Source organism: Triticum urartu, chromosome 5 (assembly GCF_003073215.2).
Source record: "Triticum urartu cultivar G1812 chromosome 5, Tu2.1, whole genome shotgun sequence".
Classification (NCBI taxonomy): domain Eukaryota; kingdom Viridiplantae; phylum Streptophyta; class Magnoliopsida; order Poales; family Poaceae; genus Triticum; species Triticum urartu.
The window spans coordinates 453,868,873-453,891,364 of record NC_053026.1 but is presented as its reverse complement, the minus strand read 5'-3'; the positions used below and the strand labels follow the sequence as shown (position 1 = coordinate 453,891,364).

Below are 22,492 nucleotides of genomic sequence, written 5' to 3'. Positions count from 1 at the left end.
CGTTGAGACGACGCCTTATGAACTCTGGTTTGGCAAGAAACCAAAGTTGTCATTTCTGAAAGTTTGGGGCTGCGATGCTTATGTGAAAAAACTTCAACCTGATAAGCTCGAACCCAAATCGGAGAAATGTGTCTTCATAGGATACCCAAAGGAGACTATTGGGTACACCTTCTATCACATATCCGAAGGCAATACATTTGTCGCTAAGAATGGATCCTTTCTAGAGAAGGAGTTTCTCTCGAAAGAAGTGAGTGGGAGGAAAGTAGAACTTGATGGGGTAACTGTACCTGCTCCCTTATTGGAAAGTAGTACATCACAGAAACCGGTTTCTGTGACACCTACACCAATTAGTGAGGAAGCTAATGATAATGATCATGAAACTTCAGAACAAGTTACTACCGAACCTCGTAAATCAACCAGAGTAAGATCCGCACCAGAGTGGTACGGTAATCCTATTCTGGAAGTCATGCTACTAGATCATGATGAACCTACGAACTATGAAGAAGCGATGGTGAGCCCAGATTCCGCAAAATGGCTTGAAGCCATGAAATCTGAGATGGGATCCATGTATGAGAACAAAGTGTGGACTTTGGTTGACTTGCCCAATGATAGGCAAGCAATTGAGAATAAATGGATCTTCAAGAAGAAGACTGACGCTGACGGTAATATTACTGTCTACAAAGCTCGACTTGTCGCAAAAGGTTTTCGACAAGTTCAAGGGATTGACTACGATGAGACCTTCTCACCCGTAGCGATGCTTAAGTCTGTCCGAATCATGTTAGCAATTGCCGCATTTTATGATTTTGAAATTTGGCAGATGCATGTCAAAACTGCATTCCTGAATGGATTTCTGGAAGAAGAGTTGTATATGATGCAGCCGGAAGGTTTTGTCGATCCAAAGGGAGCTGACAAAGTGTGCAAGCTCCAGCGATCCATTTATGGACTGGTGCAAGCCTCTCGGAGTTGGAATAAACGCTTTGATAGTGTGATCAAAGCATTTGGTTTTGTACAGACTTTTGGAGAAGCCTGTATTTACAAGAAAGTGAGTGGGAGCTCTGTAGCATTTCTGATATTATATGTAGATGACATATTACTAATCGGAAATGATATAGAATTTCTGGATAGCATAAATGGATACTTGAATAAGAGTTTTTCAATGAAAGACCTCGGTGAAGCTGCTTACATATTGGGCATTAAGATCTATCGAGATAGATCAAGACGCTTAATTGGACTTTCACAAAGCACATACCTTGACAAAGTTTTGAAGAAGTTCAAAATGGATCAAGCAAAGAAAGGATTCTTGCCTGTGTTACAAGGTGTGAAATTGAGTAAGACTCAATGCCCGACCAATGCAGAAGATAGAGAGAAAATGAAAGATGTTCCCTATGCTTCAGCCATAGGCTCTATCATGTATGCAATGTTGTGTACCAGACCTGATGTGTGTATTGCTATAAGTCTAGCAGGGAGGTACCAAAGTAATCCAGGAGTGGATCACTGGACAGCGATCAAGAACATCCTGAAATACCTGAAAAGGACTAAGGATATGTTTCTCATATATGGAGGTGACAAAGATCTCATCGTAAATGGTTACGTTGATGCAAGCTTTGACACTGATCCGGACGATTCTAAATCGCAAACCGGATACGTGTTTACATTGAATGGTGGAGCTGTCAGTTGGTGCAGTTCTAAACAAAGCGTTGTGGCGGGATCTACATGTGAAGCAGAGTACATAGCTACTTTAGAAGCAGCAAACAAAGGAGTTTGGATGAAGGAGTTTATATCCGATCTAGGTGTCATACCTAGTGCATCGGGTCCAATGAAAATCTTTTGTGACAATACTGGTGCAATTGCCTTGGCAAAGGAATCCAGATTTCACAAGAGAACCAAGCACATCAAGAGACGCTTCAATTCCATCCGGGATCTAGTCCAGGTGGGAGACATAGAGATTTGCAAGATACATACGGATCTGAATGTTGCAGACCCATTGACTAAGCCTCTTCCACGAGCAAAACATGATCAGCACCAAAACTCCATGGGTGTTAGAATCATTACTGCGTAATCTAGATTATTGACTCTAGTGCAAGTGGGAGACTGAAGGAAATATGCCCTAGAGGCAATAATAATGTTATTATTTTATTTCCTTATATCATGATAAATGTTTATTATTCATGCTAGAATTGTATTATCCGGAAACATAATACTTGTGTGAATACATAGACAAACTAAACGTCACTAGTATGCCTCTACTTGACTAGCTCATTAATCAAAGATGGTTATGTTTCCTAAACCATAGACATGTGTTGTCATTTGATTAACGGGATCACATTATTAGGAGAATGATGTGATTGACATGACCCATTCCATTAGCTTAGCACCCGATCGTTTAGCATGTTGCTATTGCTTTCTTCATAACTTATACATGTTCCGATGACTATGAGATTATGCAACTCCCGTTTGCCAGAGGAACACTTTGTGTGCTACCAAACGTCACAACGTAACTGGGTGATTATAAAGGTGTCCTACAGGTGTCTCCAAAGGTATATGTTGGGTTGGCGTATTTCGAGATTAGGATTTGTCACTCCGATTGTCGGAGAGGTATCTCTGGGCCCTCTCGGTAATGCACATCACCTAAGCCTTGCAAGCAATACAACTAATGAGTTAGTTGCAAGATGATGTATTACAGAACGAGTAAAGAGACTTGACGGCAATGAGATTGAACTAGGTATTGAGATACCGACGATCGAATCTCGGGCAAGTAACAAACAGATGACAAAGGGAACAACGTATGTTGTTATGCGGTCTGACCGATAAAAGATCTTCGTAGAATATGTGGGAGCCAATATGAGCATCCAGGTTCCGCTATTGGTTATTGACCGGAGACGTGTCTCGATCATGTCTACATTGTTCTCGAACCCGTAGGGTCCGCACGCTTAAGGTTTTGATGACAGTTATATTATGAGTTTATTAGTTTTGATGTACCGAAGTTAGTTCAGAGTCCCGGATATGATCACGGACATAACGAGGAGTTTCGAAATGGTCGAGACATAAAGATTGATATATTGGACGACTATATTCGGACACCGGAAGTGTTCCGGGGAAGTTTCGGATAAAACCGGAGTACCGGGGGGTTACCGGAACCCCCCGGGGGGGTTAATGGGCCTCATGGGCCTAAAGTGGAGAAGAGGAGGGGCGGCCAGGGCAGGCCGCGCGCCCGCTCCCCCTCTAGTTCGAATTGGACAAGGAGGGTGGGGCGGCGCCCCCCCCTTTCCTTCCTCTCCTCTCTCCCTTCCTTCCCTCTCTCCTACTTGGACAAGGAAAAGGAGGGAGTCCTACTCCCGGTAGGAGTAGGACTCCTCCCTGGCGCGCCTCAACATGGCCGGCCGCCCCTCCCCCTTGCTCCTTTATATACGGGGACAGGGGGCACCTCTAGACACAACAATTGATCCTTGAGATCTCTTAGCCGTGTGCGGTGCCCCTCTCCACCATAATCCTCGATAATATTGTAGCGATGCTTAGGCGAAGCCCTGCGACGGTAGAACATCAAGATCGTCACCACGCCGTCGTGCTGACGGAACTCTTCCCCGACACTTTGCTGGATCGGAGTCTGGGGATCGTCATCGAGCTGAACATGTGCTAGAACTTGGAGGTGCCGTAGTTTCGGTGCTTGATCGGTCGGGTTGTGAAGACGTACGACTACATCAACCGCGTTGTTATAACGCTTCCGCTTTCGGTCTACAAGGGTACGTGGAGAACACTCTCCCCTCTCGTTGCTATGCATCACCATGATCTTGCGTGTGCGTAGGAATTTTTTTGAAATTACTACGTTCCCCAACACTTCCACCACAAGACCACAAGCAAAAAGGCAAGGACAAGCTTCAAGAGGATATTGATGCATTTGAAGAAGCTCCCAAGGCCTTGGTCAAGTGGGTTCCATAGACTACATCAAGTTCTACTTCATCAAGTACGACCACAACCCCAAGGATTCCCATCAAGTTGATGTGGATCCCGAAGAAGAAGAACTAGAGAGTTCTTAAGGGTGACTCCGCCAACATACTTCACTCATATCATTTTGATGAGAACAAGTGCAAATAACTTCCACATCTTGCACTAGTTAAAGGAGTCACAAACCCTCTTGTTGGTAAGACAAGGTACAAGGTAACCCAATGCCTTCATGGACATCATCCTATGTGTACTTCACTCTATGTCTATGGATATCCTTGTTTGTTCCTTGGGACTAACCCATGTAGGTATTGAAAGTGCAACTCACTCCAATGGACTACTCCAAATGATCTACATCAACATTGAGCATCCACATCTTCAACATCTACATGAAGTCATCATCGACAAAACCCAAGGTTAGTTCATCCCTCTTAGGGGGGACATCACATCTAGGGGGAACTTTACTCTAAGAATTGAGCTAAAGCAACTCTAATGATGTGAACACAACAATGCTTTATGTAAAAGTGGTAACCCCACTTGTGCTTAAACGATGAGTATGACCTATGATCAAATGTTCTAATTTGACTCCTCAGTCAATATACTCATATATAGATGACCTAGTCATCGCCAATTGCTTAATAGATGCTAGAGTGTTTGTGCATGCTTTGCCACATATTTCATTTGCCATTTTATTGTGTGAGCATGTTGATTGCATATTTCTCTCATTCGACGACATCCATTTGTTGCTTTGATTGTTTGGATCCTTTTCTTTTGCCAAATGGATGGACAAGAATGCCTAAGAACCTCCTCTAGCTATCTATGCTTTTTATCATCTCAAACTCTATTCATGCTACATCACAAAGTTTGATCAAGTCAGATTCGAACCATCTAGGTGAGGAGCACTCGGAGTCACCGATTCATCATAGACTTAAACTTCCAAAACCTCTCTGTGTTTTTTGGTCTGACCGATTCATCCCTTTCGGTCAAATCGAGTTCATTGAGTTGATCTAGGTTTTCAATATCAGTGCAACCGATTAGAACCGTTCGGTCACACCGAGTTGCAGTAACCGCTTGCGATTCTGCATTTCGGTGCCACTGAGTTGTTCCGCTCGGTCACACCGACAGGGTCAGGATATAAATACCCATGGGCCAAAATTTGGAAATTCCTCCGAACCTTTTCGCCTCCGTGTGTCCTGCTCTGCCGACTTCGGTCTCCGAATCATATCCTCGTCTCCAGCGACCTCCCGCCGCTAGTCTTCGCCACCGTCAACGGGAATCTTCACCGCGGTTGCCACCGTAGCGAGCTCATCGCCAAGTTAGGGTATGAGTTCGATCCTTTGCGCAATCTTTACCTCAGATTCTTACCACAAAGTCAATGCCATGACTCTTACCACGTATGAGATTATCCTATCTAGCAAAAACTCCCTTTATATTAGTTTTGTTTCGAAAATTTAGGCTTAGGTTTCCGCCGAACTCATCTCGGACCGACCGAGTTATAGAAATTGGTCTCACTGATTTGGCTTATGCCATTGCACTTGTAACTTTCGGTCTGACCGAAACATGCAAATCGGTGTGACCGAGTTCAACTCTCAGTGAAACCCTAGCAATCTTGGACTCATCGAACTGTGTCTCGGTCTGACCGATCTCACTAGTTCAGACTCCAATATTGCTTCGTTGGCACTGAGTTTAACAAATCAGTAGCTCCGAAATGCTTTCTGTAGAAAATTCAAACTAAGTTTTTGACTCATTTGTTTTGCAAAATCTCTGCACTTTGTGATGCTCATCCACTCCATCTCATCTATATCTATTCACAGGGTCAACTCTCAGTTTGCAAAGTCAGAAATGTCTGATCAGAGTGATAGTCAGAACAAGTCTGAAGAGCAAGTTAACCTAAGTGAGGGCACTAGTCCCTCTGGCAGTTATGATGAGGGTAGCAGAAGCACCCCAAGAAACTTGCCCAAGGTAGCAACAAGGTAGAGGAAGAAGAAAAACTTAGACTCTGAAGATGAAGATTATGTAGTTGTTGAGGAAGAGGTTACCTCAAAGAAGAAAGTGGTCAAGAAGGAATTTGGCACAACAGCTTCAACAAAGCCTAGTATGCACAAGAAGGCTCCTACAAAGAGAGTGCCCATGTCTAAGGCCAGAGCCTCAACTCTTGAAGCCTCCAAATCATCTGTTGGAGAGGCTGCTGGTGAGGGCAAGAAAGGAAGGAAAGGGCCAAGAAAACTATGGCAAGAGTCGTTGGAAAGCCCTCAATGATGATTCAATCTAAAGAGGAAGAAGAGGATGCTGCTCTAGCATCAAAGACTCAGAAGTTGATGGGGGATGCCATCAAGTCTGGGGCTGCTCCATCAAAGGCCAAGACTGCCCCCAAAGCTACTGCTCCAGCCACCAAGTCTGCACCCAAGAGATCCACCGGGAACATATCTGCTGTTGAGAAGAACAAGGCCCCAGTGCCTGAAATTGAAGAAGAAGAGGAAGATGGAGCCCAAGTGCTCAGAAAGTTAAAGCCCAAGATCCCTGATCACAATGATACACACACATCCAGTGGCTGAAAACAAGAAGATAAGGAAGGATGCAGGTCTCGGACTGTGGAGACGGTCAGATCCAAATGCCTCAAGAAGGAGAACTTCTATATATTACAAGTTCCACACTAAGGAACAACATGACTTCTATGAGACTGTGCTCCTGGACAAGAAGCCCATTGTATGTGACATGAAGTGGGTTGACTGGAAGTACATCGACAACAATGAAGACCACTTCCCCGGAGTTCATGAGAGCTTCAGGGTGAATGGAGTTGATGCCTTTGTGGGTCAAAAGTTGACCAAATGGAATGATGAGCTAATTATGCAGTTTTATTCAACAGCTCACTTCTACCCAGATGGCAGGATTGTTTGGATGTATGAGGGTACAAGGTACCAGTCAACAGTTGCTGAGTGGGACAAGCTAATCAATGCCCCTGCAGAGCATGAGGATGGCACTGATGTGTATGCCAAGCCAAGGAAGGGACACAACTCCATGGCACATATGTACAAGGAGATTCCAGATGCAGCTTTGGAACATCACAAGTTTGGCTCTATCTATTTTATCCTGTCAGGTCTGCCTACTATCAATACTATCCTGAGGCACACTCTGTTGCCCAAGTCTGGTGATCACAGGATGATAAGAGGACACTACATCAACTTGCTTCAGATGTTTGATGTGCCCCAAAAATTCAAAATGATGAGTTTGATTGTTGAAACCATCAAGAGAACTGCAGCAGACCAAAAGGGATCATGTGGGTATGCTCCACACATTTAGATGCTCATCAACTCCAAGATGGGAAAAGGCATGTATCTCTTGGACAAAGAGCACCTTCCCTTGAGACCTGATCGTGAGGACAACACAGTTGTCATGGATGATGAAGATCCTACTTTAGTAGAGGCTCAAGAGAAGAGAGAGAAGGCAAAATCAGAGAAGGCGGCAAAGATGCCAAGTGCAGAAGATGCTTCACAAGTTTTTCTCAAGTCAAAACAAGATCAACTTGGATATCTTATTCAAGCCACTTTGAGGATTGAGAAAGGATTGGCCATCCTGACTCAGAACCAAGAGAGTCTTGAAAGGATCATTGAAACAAAATTTTACAATCTAGACTTGAAGGTCACACAGATGCAAACAGTTGTTGAGCAGCTCCAGGATAAAGCTGAAGAGAGGAAAGGGAAAGCTACCACTGAAGCTTTTCAAAGAGTGCCTAGGGCACAGAGATCTGCAGCAGTGCCAGTGACAGACACAGCTTCAGTTGCCCCTCCGGTTGCAACTCCACCATCTCTAACAACCTCAACAGATGCATTTGTCCCAGGAGTCCTCTCCACACCACCTCCTGAAGATCAAGCTTAGAGAGCCGCATAGCACTATGCATTTTCAAGCTTTTTGGTAACTTGTTGCCAAATGGGGAGAAAGTATCTAGATCATAGGCTGAGAGAGAGAGAGAGCTTTGCTTCTTTTTGCTATCTATTTTGCTACTTGTTTGCTACTTATTTGTTTGCTTGCTTGGATGATACTCTATGTGTGTGTGAGATACTTGTATGGTCATGTGTTTGATCATATTATACGTTAATGCTTGTGCTTGAATGATGCTACTATCAATCTCTCATGTATGATCATTCACTTTGTCTTGGTGATGAGTGTATATTTCATAGTCCATCATTCTGAGCGCTCCACCAAGATGTATGTGACATGGAAGAGTAACCCATGATCCTAATCGATTGTGCATTTGCATTCAACAGCAAATTTTAAATAATGCACAAATTTAGAGGGAGCTCTTGCTTATCACATACTTCTCAAAGCAACGATATATTTCACTCTTATTATCATTTGTCGAAACTTTGATCTATATGTTATTATCAATTACCAAAAAGGGAGTAGATTGAAAGTGCAACTAGTCCCTGGGTGGTTTTGGTAATTATTAACAACATATAGCTCATTCAACTAATTTCCATTTAACATAATCTTTTCAGAAATTTCAATGATTGGCATGGCATAGACTAGAGATGTGGACCCCCCAAAATGCCGAGGACATACATTAGCTCAAGCTCAAGACTTTACATTTTCATTTTAGTGATCCAAGATCACATTGAGTCCATAGGAAAAGCTAATACTATTAAAAGAGGATGAGGTGTTGCTTAATGGCTTGCTTGCTCAAAATACTTAGTGATATGCTCCAAAAGCCCTCAACCACTTTATCATATCCCCATATGTCACAAACCAAAAGGCAAACTCGGCCCCACCGATTTGATCTATCTGGCGCCACTGAGTTCATTTGACATAGCCATAGCTAGAAACCCTAATCAGTTCGGTCCCACCAATAGGGATCTCGGTCTCACCGAGATGAGATTGCAAACTCTCTGTTTCCCTTCGTAACGTTTTGGTCTAACCGAGATGAGCGATCGGTCCCACCGAGTGCGCAATGCAAACTCTCTATTTTCTTTTCGTAATGTTTCGGTCTCACCAAAATAAGCGACCGGTCCCACCGAGTTTGCCTGACCAACTCTCTGTTTGGCTATTACAGAAATCGGTCTCACCGAGTTCATGTGATCGGTCTCACCGAGATTACGTTATGCCCTAACCCTAATGAAATCGGTCCCATCGAGTTGACATGTCGGTCCCACCGAAAAGCCTAACTTTCACATTTTAAACTAAATCAGTCTGACCGAGTTTCAGTATTTGGTCCCACCTAGTTTGGTAAATTATGTGTAACAGTTAGATTTTGTGTGGAGGCTATATATACCCCTCCACCTATCCTCCAGTCATGGAGAGAGCCATCAGAACGTGCCTACACTTCCAACATTCATTTTTTGAGAGAGAACCACCTATTCATGTGTTGAGACCAAGATATTCCAATCCAACCACAAGAATCTTGATTTCTAACCTTCCCCAAGTTGCTTTCCACTCGAATCATATTTCCACCATATCCAAATCTATGATAGAGAGTTGAGTGTTGGGGAGACTATCATTTGAAGCACAAGAGCAATGAGTTCATCACCAACACACCATCTATTACCTTTTGGAGAGTGATGTCTCCTAAATTGGTTAGGTGTCACTTGGAAGCCTCCGTCAAGATTGTGGAGTTGAACCAAGGAGTTTGTACGGGCAAGGAGATCGCCTACTTCGTGAAGATCTACCCAAGTGAGGCAAGTCCTTCATGGGCGATGGCCATGGTGGGACAGACAAGGTTGCTTCTTCGTGGATCCTTTGTGGGTGGAGCCCTCCGTGGACTCGCGCAGCCGTTACTCTTTGTGGGTTGAAGTTTCCATCAACGTGGATGTACGATAGCACCACCTATTGAAACCACGCCAAAAATCTCTGTGTCTACATTGTGTTTGCTCCCTCCAAACTCCTCCTCTTTACCTTCATATGCAATGATTTATATTCTGCTGCTATACTCTTAGAATTGCATGTGTGGGTTGATTGCTTGACTTGTGATAAGTTGCTAAAATCTACCAAGACTTAAAATTGGGAAAATTCTAGATTTTTATTTGGTCAAGTAGTCTAATCACCCCTTCTCTAGACATACTTTCGATCCTACAGTAAGTTACCATCCCTATGGCGCGTAAACTACCATGTTGTTTACATAGGAATTACTGGGTCATATTTTAATAATTTTTTCTTGTGAAGGTTACCATGATGTCTGTATGCAAGTTTTATCTGAAGTGTGTAGAATACCAAGCTATTTACATAGAAGTCACTGAGAACTACCTCTCCAACTAGATGTACCACGGTCTTTGGATTTGGCAAGAATCACCGACACCACTACCTCTCCAACAGCATTTCCTGCGGAGGCCTTAGTGACCCATCATAAAAATTGTTCTCGCTATTGTTGAAGTGTTTGCAGGGTACATCAATTTTGCGAGGAACCTAGAAAAAACCCTAGCAAAAAGAAGCTCATTAACCCTAGTATTGTGTTAGAGCTTCTCTAGCAAACCCCTTATATCGCGGATCTTTATAGTGCATTTAAAGTTCGTGAAAAACGTATTTTACATGATGGCACGGGCTGCGGCCGAATAGACTCCACAAAGTGGGACATTTTGTTTTACAGTTCAGCTTTGAATATTCTGTTTTATAGTTTCGCTTTGCAGAGTCTGTTCGGCCGCAACCCGCACCAGCCTGCAAACCAAATAAAAAATCAAATTAGACAATTTGATCGCAATACCGATGAATGACTTCAAATTCAAACAATTAGGCATAGTTTGCACGAAAATTAAGCATAGTTTTCAATCATGACGCAAAAGTACCTCATACAAAAGCCACCACCATCTCCATCACCATCTTCATCATCGTCATTGCTCTTCACCACCACACGACAGGGGGTACCCTGTCACAATATTAATTGAAATGTTAAGAGCATCTCCAACAGCGCGGCATGCTAAAACAGCGTTTGCAGCGCGCTGTTCGTGAGCTTTTGCGCGGCGAGGAGCACTTGCTCCAGCGGCCGCTGTAAAGTTTAGCATGCGCGAGCCGCTCCAGTAGACGCTGCAAAAAAAACTGCGCTATGCATCCAAAACAAATAAAAAAAACATAGGCATAGATAAAAAAAGTGATACATAGATAGTTCATCTAGCATAGATAGGTAAAAAAAGACACTAGTCCCAGGTAAAAGCTACGGTGCAACTAGAAACTACTCCGAGTCGTCGTCGCCCTCCTCCTCGCTTGTGTAGTCCAACGTATCAAGCCACACATCTTCCCACCGCTCATCATCGCTAGAGAAGAATGATAGAGCTCCCAAATCGCACTGCAATATTGCCAGTGCCTTCTGACTACGCCTGTCCACCTACTCCGCGCTCCGTCTTGCCCTCCTCTCCGCCCAAAAGGCATTCTCGTTGGCGACGTCCTCCGAGTGGCACTAGCGTCACTCTGCCATGGCTCGCTCGTCCGCCTCGGCGATGAGGAGGCGGCGCTGCTGCCGACGGTGTCCTTCATGGTCGTCGTGAGTTATTAGCCGCGGCAGAGGGGCGACATCCTGCGCCTGCTCGCACGTCCAGACGTCCTGGAAGTTCATCTGTGGGCGAGGCCACCCTAGGCGCCACGCCGCCGCGTCGTACTCGCGGGCGGCCTCGTGCATGGTCTCGAACGTGCCGAGGCCAAGGCGGATGTCGTCAGACCGAATCTCAGCATTGAAGGCACCGAAGAGGTGCTGGCGGACTCTGCGGTAGCCCGAAGATCCCCGGCGGCGCGGCGGCATGGTGGCGCGGTGGTGACGCGTCGGCGGCGAGGCAAGGAAGCGGCAGAGGAAGCGGGGAGAGAGTGCGTGGCAATGTGGATAGCGATGGGAGGCCGCGTGGCGGGCGCGCCGGAAGCGGCGCGCCAAATCTAGCGCGCGGCCGTCCACTTTTTTCCGCGCGCGCGCAATCGTTTCCCGCGTGCCTAAGTTTCCCGCCTCTACTGGAGCGCGCGACACCGTTCCGTGCGCGCGGTTTTTGCAGGCGTTGTTGGAGATGCTCTAATTGTCGAACATGTTATGTTTAGAGATAGAGATGAATGACTCGCTCCACCCTATCTGCTTGTCACACGTGCCTAATCGCTCGATCACGCCGTCGTTTTAAATATATCTCTATTCCCTTCTAACATGGTATCAGTCGCAAGTTTCTAGACCTAGCCGCCGCACGCTTCCGCAACGCGCCGCCGCTAGGGAGATCGATCTCCATGATCTCTGTCGGGGGGCCGTGCGACCCGTAGTAGGGTTTGTCTGCCAATCTGTGATCGGTTGCCCTGGTGAGTTTTTCCGATCTCTTGATCAGTTTTCTCTCTGCCATTGCACCGCCCCTTCAGGCCGTAGCGCCGCGGTATGCGGTCCATGCAGCCGCCCGGAGATCTTCCCGCCATTGCCCCGACCCGGCTGCTGCCGCTGTGTCGCCCCTTTGGGCCGTAGCGCCGCGGCTCACGGTCCACTCCACTGTCCCCGCGCGTCGACTACCCGTGATATGCATCGCGCCGAACACCACCGTCCGCGTCTGTCTTTGTCACGCTGTCGGTTTCTTCCACGCCTACTTCTAGCATCGCCGCCACATTCCTAACCCAGCCGCCGCCACTTGCTCACCCGAGCCACGCCGCCCGTCCACCCCCTTCATCTTCGTCCAGCACTAGCTCATCGCCAGCGTCATCATCATCTTCCCCGACCACCGTTGGCGACATCGGCCCCGCGTCGATTGGTGTCGCAACCATCATCGAGTCCTTCTCTGCTGGCCCTCCGACTCCTCCGACATGGCGTACAGCTTGTGTAGGTCCCCGTCTACGCATGCCCGATGCTGACAACGCCGACGCGCGCCTTTGTCCCCGATGTGTTCCTAGGCCTGGCATGCCTGGAGCGGCGCATCGTCAACACCGACTTCGTTCATCTACCATGCCCGGTGCTGGTAACACCAACGCGTGTCTTCATCCACGACGTGTCCTCGGGTTTGGCAAACCCGGCGCGATGGCTCGTCAACAACGTCTTCTTTCCGACGCACCCCTACTCACCACGGCACTTATGACTAACTCGGCGCCTCCTTCCGCCCGCGGCTCCACGGCGATATCCTTGATACCAACTACCCCGACTGGACATTGACCACGACATTCTCCGCACGACTACAACACCCACGCTCTTGGTTACCTCGACAGCGGCACAAAGGGTTGTCATCTTGCTTGAGCAACTCGTCCACGATGCTCCCACTGCGACTACGGGGAAATGTCAGTCCGTCGGCTGCTATTCTATCCAGTCTGACCATTCACGACGCTCCTATTGTTTGCAATGCTACCGCTACGACCGCGGGGGGGACGTTAGCGATATATTTGATTACATGTATTTGGTAGTCTAGGATTTGTAATCCGTCTCCTACCTTATATCTCTTGGAGAGGCTTCTTGCCCTCCAAGTCTGTACTCCTATATATACTTGCCCGTGAGGCTCAATACAATATCGATCATATTGCGCCAATCTTCTCTGTATTCCCGTCTGACAACACTAGAGTTTGGTATGTGGGGATACTGCAGCCAGGGTGTTTGTTAGAATGCCAACGCAAGGCAACCTTTTCCACATCGTTTCAAAAGCAACAGTGTTAGGTCAGATGCAAAATATTAACGAAATGATCTTACTCAAGGAGAATATATTTATCCTAGTTCATGAAAAAGTACATGATATAATGTCAGTCCAGGAAAAAGTACATGCTAGAACGTAGCCAGGTAGCGTTTTCTGTCTGTCAGCCGAGCGATGCCTGCGAGGTGAACTTGAGCATAAGTAAACTGAAATTTTACGTAGTTTTGCCTGCATAGCAAATTCCACATTAACCAAGTTCAGCCTGGCCGCAGATATCTGTTCACCTTTGTTCTTTCGTCTCCCTATGAATGATCTGTGAACCAATATGAGTCAGTGATGGTTGCCTTGTTATTTTGGGTGTGAGCATCTACTGCCTGGCAAGCTGGTCACCATCTCCGTTCGAACCGTGAGGCACTGACAGTGTTGTTTGGCTCTCTATCAATTCAGTTCCCTCTCCATCGCTGTTTTGATCGCCTTGTTCATCCATGTTCTCATTCTCTTGCCCATGTCCGCATCCGTTCTGGTCATCTCCTTTGTCCCCTGCATTCTGTCGATGCTTTTTGTAGCGGTTCATCAGCATGGCCACAAGAAGGGAACCGGTTGTCACAATTCCAGTTATGAGGAATAAACCCCCACAACTTTCGAAACTGATAGCACCTAAAGCATCAGGTGCGCCGTTATTTTGATGGTTGTTCTGATCTATCCATTTACTTCCAAATTGAATGATAGTATCTCCTCCTGTTATGTTGAGTATTGCCGTCAACATGTCAGCACGTTGCGTAGAATTCTTGGGAAGTGCCTAATCAACAAAGAGATCATTGTTATTAGCTGCACGTCGTAACAAAAAAATGTTCCACCAACAATATCTGACTAGAATAAATCAAAGCCTGTAAAACAGAGCCCCGTCCCCCCCCCCCCCCCCCCCTCCTCTAAAATGATAGTATAATATTTGATGATCAATAAGATGGTGTTATTGTTTAAACAGTAAGAAGATGCAGTAAAGGGTTTCAGGCCTAGTTTGTGATCCTTGTGTAGTGTTATTATATATTTATTTTTAAAGTTGTTGTGGAAAGATAGTTGAAAGTCTATTGCTCTGTTTGGTAAATAAAATTAGAGTTAGATGAAGATCTCATATGTTCTCAAATTGATGGTTGACCTCCCACACGAGATCTCATATGTTCTTAAATGCAATAAGATAGCCAAACAACCAGGTATCTAAAAGTAAACCAACAAAGAGAGACTATTTCTCACAATCCACCGAATTCCAGACTTAGTCTCAGTATGATAATCGCAAATATCAGGTCATGTTAAAGTTTCTGATAGTAAATGTATGGACTATGTTGTTATGTGATGGTTCTTCCAAGCCACCTGTCACTGAAGCAGTTGCATAAATTCATTTTCCTAATTGCATCATTACTGGAAGATACATTTATTTACTTTCACTATTAGATAGCCTTACTACCCATTTATCTTTGATTTTTGTAACAAATATTTATATGTCTTATGTTTGAATTTTTGAACTACAATCTTGTGGTGACATGGTAAGCAGAATTGAAATAAACACATAAGCACATCATTTGCATAAATCACTAGCCAACTATTGGAGATAGTAGTGGTGAGGGCGGCTAAATGGCTCCCGAGCTCATCTGCTCCTGCGCATGAACAGTAAAATCCAAAGAAATACTAGAAAAATCCAAAAAAATATTGCATCGAAGATGTGTTAATGTGTGAGGTTTGTGCCAAATTTCAGCTCATTTGGACATCGGAGCTGCCCTCACGCACTAAAATATCTTCCATGCAAAAACATCGAACTTTTTTGAATTATTTTAGTATTTATTTCGATTTTACTGTTCCCGAGATCAGATGAGCTCGGGGGGCCAAAATGGATATTCGATAGCAGTGAGTGTACTTAAACTTACAAATGCAAAACCTGCACTCTTGTAAATAGGCCCCACCATTGCATAACCTTGGCTGTACTTTGCAAGAAACAATTTGATGTATGGGACTTCAAGTACAAGCGCAGCAATGCTTCCATTTGATAGAGAACTATAGAAATCATCAGGTGTAGCATAGCCCCTGATCTTTGATGCATCAAAACCAATACCCATCAGTAGACCCTCTATATAGGAACCTTGGTGGAACCCTACATATTCGCCATTCTTTTGGAGTTCGTGCACATCAATCACTGTTGGTGAAACCTGTTGTGTAGAAAGCATTGATGCAAAGCTCGCTGTATAACTCGCTGCAAGTACCAGAGCAACAATCTTCCATAAACGCATAACAATTTTAGCTCCAAAGCTTTCTAACTCCTCCTCTGCAAAAATAACAAGCACGACTTGATTAAGACGCCAAAGAAATTCCAAAGCTGGAATACTGCAATGCACGCCATTTCAGAATTTGCTAAAAGTATATGTAATTTCTTTAAATGAAAGTCATACCATTAGTTTTTAACTCATACAGCTAGGACCAGTTAATTTCCTCCCTCTGATTCTTTAAGCACTATTAGTTAGATGTAGTTAGATAGATCTAAGTTATTTTTTTGTTTAATTTTCTAAGATAAATTTATTTACAATAGAGACCTAGAGATTTGTAATCAGATGAGCGTAATGATCTTTCTTGAAGGATATTTTGTTGATTCTTCTTATTTTGATATAGTGCAAAATATGCTTTATCTATGGTACTAAAAATACTTGTCCGAATTCGATCATACAAAGATATAAGAAACTGTAATGTTTACTCAACTCCCTTCAAAAATGGATAATATTGTAATCGCCAGTTGATTGAGTGAAAAGGGACCACGAGCATGTTCATCGCCATTTAGATACTCCAGCAGCCAGACAACAACTCCTGTGTACATAAAGAATAAGATGCTGGCAAACCACATTGTAGTGCTCAGTGGTTTCAAAAAAAGCCACAAATCCTTCAGCATGTAATCCTTGACCGGAACAATCATCCCTACTCCGGATTCTGTGTATGGCACAGTGAAGTCGACATACAATGACCTGTTGTATCTTACGGTAGTATCTGCAACCGCTACGTCGTATTCCTACAATGGCATTAGTCAGCTTTATATATTTAATAAAAAAATAATATCTACATTTTAAGTTTTTCCCTAATTTTTTTAAAGATTGATTGAACAATATAAGCTCAATTTTTCAACAAAGAGAAACATTTTAAACAAGCAATATACTTTGATTTCCTTTGAAGAGAAAAAAGAATAGAGTGAGCCTTTCTGATTAGCATCCATTTATGTATAAGATGGAATAATTGCAGCCTGAAAGCATAACAAACACTGGATGGAAATGTGGAACACAATTAATCCATGGTAAAATGTTCGAGCTACTAGAGTTTTTTTTTTATTAACAGTGAGAAATTTCCTTTTAATAAAGTATTTCTTACCTGAAGATAGACTTGGTAAACAAAATCATTGTAGGTCCCCGTAACTGAAGTATCAGTTGTGCCAGATTCTAGGTAGTCATAAGAAAATGAAAGATTCTTTCCTGCCTCCTCAAATATGTCAATTGAAAGGCCACTTATTGTTATTTTATTTGTGATAGAATCTTTGTATGTCTTTATAAACTCCGGATATTCGCTTGAGTGCAGACCGACTCTAAGCTTCTTAACAACTATAGGAATTTTCGAGCCCATTGGTATTTTGGTTGAGTCTCTTGGCCAGATTACAGGATTTAGATCAATCATTGAGGCCGGTCCTGCTTTTTTGAAGTCATCTCGCTTTAACTGCCGTGAAAGTCCACTTTTCGCATTCCAAAACCCCATTTCTCTCCAACCTCTCCCAAGCACATTTATTATTTGGAACATGGAAACTTGGAGGCGTCGTCTGTTTGTAATGTCAAGTTCACCACTTAAACCATTGAACTTGTTTTGTACAATTGCTGCTAAGAGTTCAGGACCGTTGGTGGAAATAACTATGGATTCCAAGCATGTGGAGTTTTTAGTGGACCATGGTTGCTTATCTCTAGCATTGGATACCCCAACCTTTTCCGCTGCGTGTGCGAATGACCATCTCATATCATAGCCCCATAGTACAACAATGCTTAGTTTATTAAAGGGTGATTCATCTGGATTATCATGTTGGTACATTCTGTTCCACGTTATGGATAGGTTATCAAGTTCTTGTGATCTGGGCACATGATACCTTACTCCCAGCACACCACTCATTGCCTCATTGACACTTGGACTCAATGAGTCGATGATGTTCCCCACTCCATTTGTGGTGATCCACACAAATCCCTTGTTCATCATCTCTACCTCTTTTGCCTTCGTAAAAAGAAGGGAAGTCATAGTGGATGATATGTGAACAATAAACACCCTTGTTTGCATTGCCATAAACCCATTGAGTTCTTGCACAATGGTCACATGTGTTGCTGCTGAAGGGATGACAGTGCTATACGCAACGCGGACATCAATTTCTTGAAGTGCATCAATGAGATATGGTAGAATGCCTCTCCCATAGTCAGTGTCATCATATACTGCTACCACTTCTCTCCATCCATAGGCTTGTACAAGTGAGTCAATGCTATTCACCTGAGCCGAGTCATCCGGTGTTTCTCGTGCAATATATGGCATTCTATCAGAAGTGAGAGAGGGGCTTGTTGTTGTGAATGATACTATGGGGACTTCGGTTAAATTTCCAAGACTGGATATGAACATAGCTTCTGATGATTTCTGGGGACCAATGATGGCTTGCACTTGGTATTTCTCCAGTAACTCGATAGCTTTCAGAAGGGCACACGAAAGAAAACGATCGTCAGATAATATCTGTTGAATAATTTGTAGTACTCAACATCACAATTGGTTCTTTCAAATATTGGAAAAAGGTTAAGAAAAACTTATTTTTGGACTTTCTTGTTATATTCATTCATACTCTAATTTACATTCTTGCATCTATGCTTCCTCATAATAAATAGCCAAGTGATGCTACGAGAAGCTAATATTTGATAAAAACACATGTGCAAGGAAATACAATATTTAACCTCTTATTTGGGAACATACTTACACATGTGCAAGGACACATGACTAGAAATATTAATCCACCCACTAAGAAAAGCTTGAGCTGAGTTTCTGTGGTATTCTAACTCTTAGCAAACTTTGAAGGAATATCATGAGTACAATTTACTTGTTCCGATTCAAAATGCACATCATTATTTGTTTTGTGAAAATGCAAAGCTTGTGCCTCGATAAATTAATAAAGAACTTGAGTCTATTATTATGTATCATTTGACAGCTCGTTCTAGCTTCTTGTGGATGTTGGGTACCATGCATGTTTACTGTCTGCTTTTGAACTTTGACTGTAAATTTCCAATTACAAAATACAATCACAAGAAATCATTATAATATAAATTTGAATTCCAATTACGCCGAGTTTATATAACATAGCCCACATATTATTGGATTATTTTTTGTCAGTGTGTGTAATTGGACACCCTTAGCTTTCTGTGGCAGAAAATGAAATTCTCACCGCTCCTTTCATGGGAAAAGAGGCTTGGGAGGCTATCTCTCGGATGACACATAATAATACACTTGTACATGATAGAGTTCTGAGCTTTGCCAGCTATTTTGTGGGAGGTAATCAAAGATGGCATTTTGTGACAAGGTGTACTAGAAATTGAAGTGGCATTTTCTTCTTGAAGCCCTCGGGACGAAAGGATTTTCACCTCTTTGGTGCAAGTGGTTGGAAATTTTCATATCCGCTGGAAGTTTTGGTATCAAAGTTAACAATAATTTAGAGATAAAATTCCAAATAAAGAAAGGCCTCCCTCCGGGAGGATCCTTTCTCCGTGTATGATCCAAGTTAGAGGATCTTATGAATAGGATAGTGCTTCATCAAGTGATTGACAAATAGTTTATTTTACAGTATATATGCGGACGATACCATAGTATTCATGAATCATGACACTAGAAAAACAGAGAAAACCTGCATTGCTTGGCACATTCGAGCGTTTGTCTAGTTTTAAAACATATTTTTCATTAAAGTGAGATCTTCTGCTTTGGCGAGGCACATGAAACAGTTGATCAACACTAGCATGTTTGGAAGTGTCTCAGAATTCCATATCCATGTGAATTGGCGGGAAATAGAGGAGCAACTCGAGAAACAACTAAAGGAGTGTGTAGGCTAGTTCTGATGAATTTGGTTCTTAGCAGTTGGCCGGCATTTTTCTTCCACGTCCACGTCCCTAAAGGAGCAATTTGGTTCTTAGCTAGAAAAAAAGGAGGTCTCGTCAAATGGAGTCTGTTATGTAGGTCCAAAGATAAAGGGGCACCCTACATCCAAGACCTTGCAACAAAACATATCAGTCCTGGCAAAATGGTTGTTTAAATTAATCAGTGAGGATGGTATGTGTGACATGAAACTAACTTTTGTGGGAAAAACTTCCGATATTTGGGTTGAGTTCAAAGATTGATCAAGTGAGATTCTAATAGGATATTTGGCTTTGACACACTTCACTCAACTTAAAATATCGAAAACAACTTTTAATTGTGAACAGAGGGATGTAGGTTTCATCTTCACGAAAACTTCCCAAACGAGAAATAGACTGGACTAACCAAGCACTCCCTCCGTCTGAAAATACTTGTCGAAGAAATGGATGTATCTAGACGTATTCATCCATTCCTTCGACAAGTATTTTCGGATGAAAGCAGTAACAAACTCGAGGACATTTTTTTTTGGAACTGTATATTTAGGAAGAACTGTAGCAAACAAAGTCTTCTGAGTTTCCTGAATCGTGACAGACACGCGTACCTGCTGATGCAGCCTGGACATCGCCCATGGAGTCCCTAATATGGAGAACAAGCTTCGTGCTGTAGTTCCGGTGGACGGCGTAGAAATCTTGGACGGCCAGCAGAACGCTGGTCCGCGCCACTTTGCCCACCGGCGATCCCAGGTCTAGGATCACCCCGACGTGGAATCCATCTTCTTCGCCCGTGGCGTTTCGTGCTACGGCAGCGAAATCGATGAGGAGTAGCAGGAAGAGGATGGCTGCGCGTGCTTTCTCCATTACACTTTTCTTGTGCTGAGATGCTCATCGTGCCCATATATATATGACTATTTGCTACTGCTTCTCAAGGATGATCATAGAAGTTGCGGGGTAGATTCTCTGGTTTGTGACAGGTTAGTAGTTTATATTTCCTCATTGGATTTTGGCGTTCGTTTTATCTGCAGGCTGCAGCCAAGGTGCGTGGAACTTTAACCGGAATTGCCTCTTGAGTAAATGAATTCTTGCATGCATGAGACGACAAGAGGAAACAAGATTCAGGACTGTTGAATATATTTATGCTTGTAATATTGTGTCATGGGGATTCCAGACTGGCCAATAGAGAGCGGATGGAGGCGCTGGCGTCTGGTGACTGCTCGGGCGGCGCCCCTGGCGACGCGGGCGATGCGGCTGCCCCGCCGCCGCCCCGCCCCCCGTCCCCTCCCTCGAGCTCCGCCCCCTCGCCGGCGTCCGCCGCCCCTGTCCCTCCGCCGATCCTCCCCCCCCTTCCGGCTCTCCGCGGATTGTGTGGGCTGACGTCACCGCTGGCCGCCCCGTCATGTGCCGGGACCATGTCCCTCCCAAGGCACCGCCGCGGCTGCTGCCCGACCACGCCGGTGGCCCTACTCCCAGGGGTGGGAGTTCGGCCGCCCGTGGGTCGGGCCGGCGTCGGCGTCTCCCTCCTGCCGCCTCTCCGGCGCAGGGGATGCAAGGTCTGGCCTTGGGTTCCGGGATGCCTTCCCGGCGGTGCCGCGCTGGCAGCTGGGGTGTTGCCGGCCACGCGGATCGCGGCCCTGCTCGCGCCTCCTGGAAACCCTCGACTCCGGCCATGCCCTCCTCTACTCTGGCCTGTCCGGCTCCGGCGAGCCTGCCCGAGCTCGCCCCGGTCCTCTCCCGACGTGCTCCCTTCCGGCCCTTCTTCCCATCGCGCGGTTCCTCCGGGCCCCTCCCTCTGGGTCGCATCCCCGCCCCGCCTTCCCCTCGCCGTCCCTATACGCCCCCGCCGGCGGCCACCGTGGCGGCGCTCGGGGAAACCCTAGCTCCCCGCTTGGCCACTCCGGGGCGCTCATACCGGGCCGCGGTGCTCTTGGGCCGGCCTATGGGCCTGGCTGCTGGCCCCCTCCCCAGGGTGGTGGACACGGCTACGGCCCAAGGGATGCGGGCCTCTGCGGCTGGGGTGGGCCGGCACGACGGGCCGGTTCCGCCCCGCACGGCCCAGGTTCGCCCTCTGGCGGCCTCAGGCCCAAGCAGGCGGTCGATATGGCCCCCTGTAGGGTTCCCTCGTCCCCCGCTTCCCCCCCACCCGCGCCGCCAGTTCCAGCCGCCCCGCCCCGATCCCTGCTCGCCGGTGCCGCCATCCTCCCCACGCCCCCTCTCTCCCCACGCTGTCCATGTCTCGGGAATGGGGGGACGATGCGGGGCGCCCCAAGCGCCGGGCCGACGAGCGCCGTGACCCGCCCCGCCCCTTCCCTGATGGCCACCGGCGTGATGCCGACCTGCGGCAGCAGCTCTCCTCCCGGCCGGCTCGACACTCCCCGACGCGCGACGACCGCCGCTCGCGCTCCCCGGCACGCCGCTCCTCTCGTCGGGCGGGGTCGCGGGACCATGGTAGGTCGCCGGCCAGTGAGTCAAGGCCGTCCTCGCGGCGGCGGTCCCCCTCGCCTGCCCGTCGCCGGGACCGGTCCCCCTCCCCGCCCCGCCCGCTGCCCGTCGCCAACCCCAACAGCGCCCCGGCCACCCGTCGCTACCAGCCTCCCCACTCCCAGGCTGCGTTCCCGCCGTCTAACGGCGGTAATGGCAATCGGGGGCGCCAGGGTCCCAAGAAGAAGAAGAAGAAGGGCCCTCCGCGCCCTCAGGCTGCCGCCTCCACCGCCGCCGCGGTTCCCCCTCCGGGCACCAACGCCTCTTCCGACGGCCCGCCGTGCTTCAACTGCGGCTTGACCGGCCACTTCCAGGTGGCTTGTCCCAACCCCCGATGTGCTACCTGTGCAAGGATGCCGGGCACCCCGCGATTCT

General features: G+C 46.0%; 1 pseudogene; it reads right to left on the bottom strand.

The window, feature by feature from the left end:
• Positions 1-13,870: 13,870 nt before the first annotated feature.
• On the bottom strand, positions 13,871-20,500 carry LOC125556247 (annotated as a pseudogene).
• Positions 20,501-22,492: the final 1,992 nt, after the last annotated feature.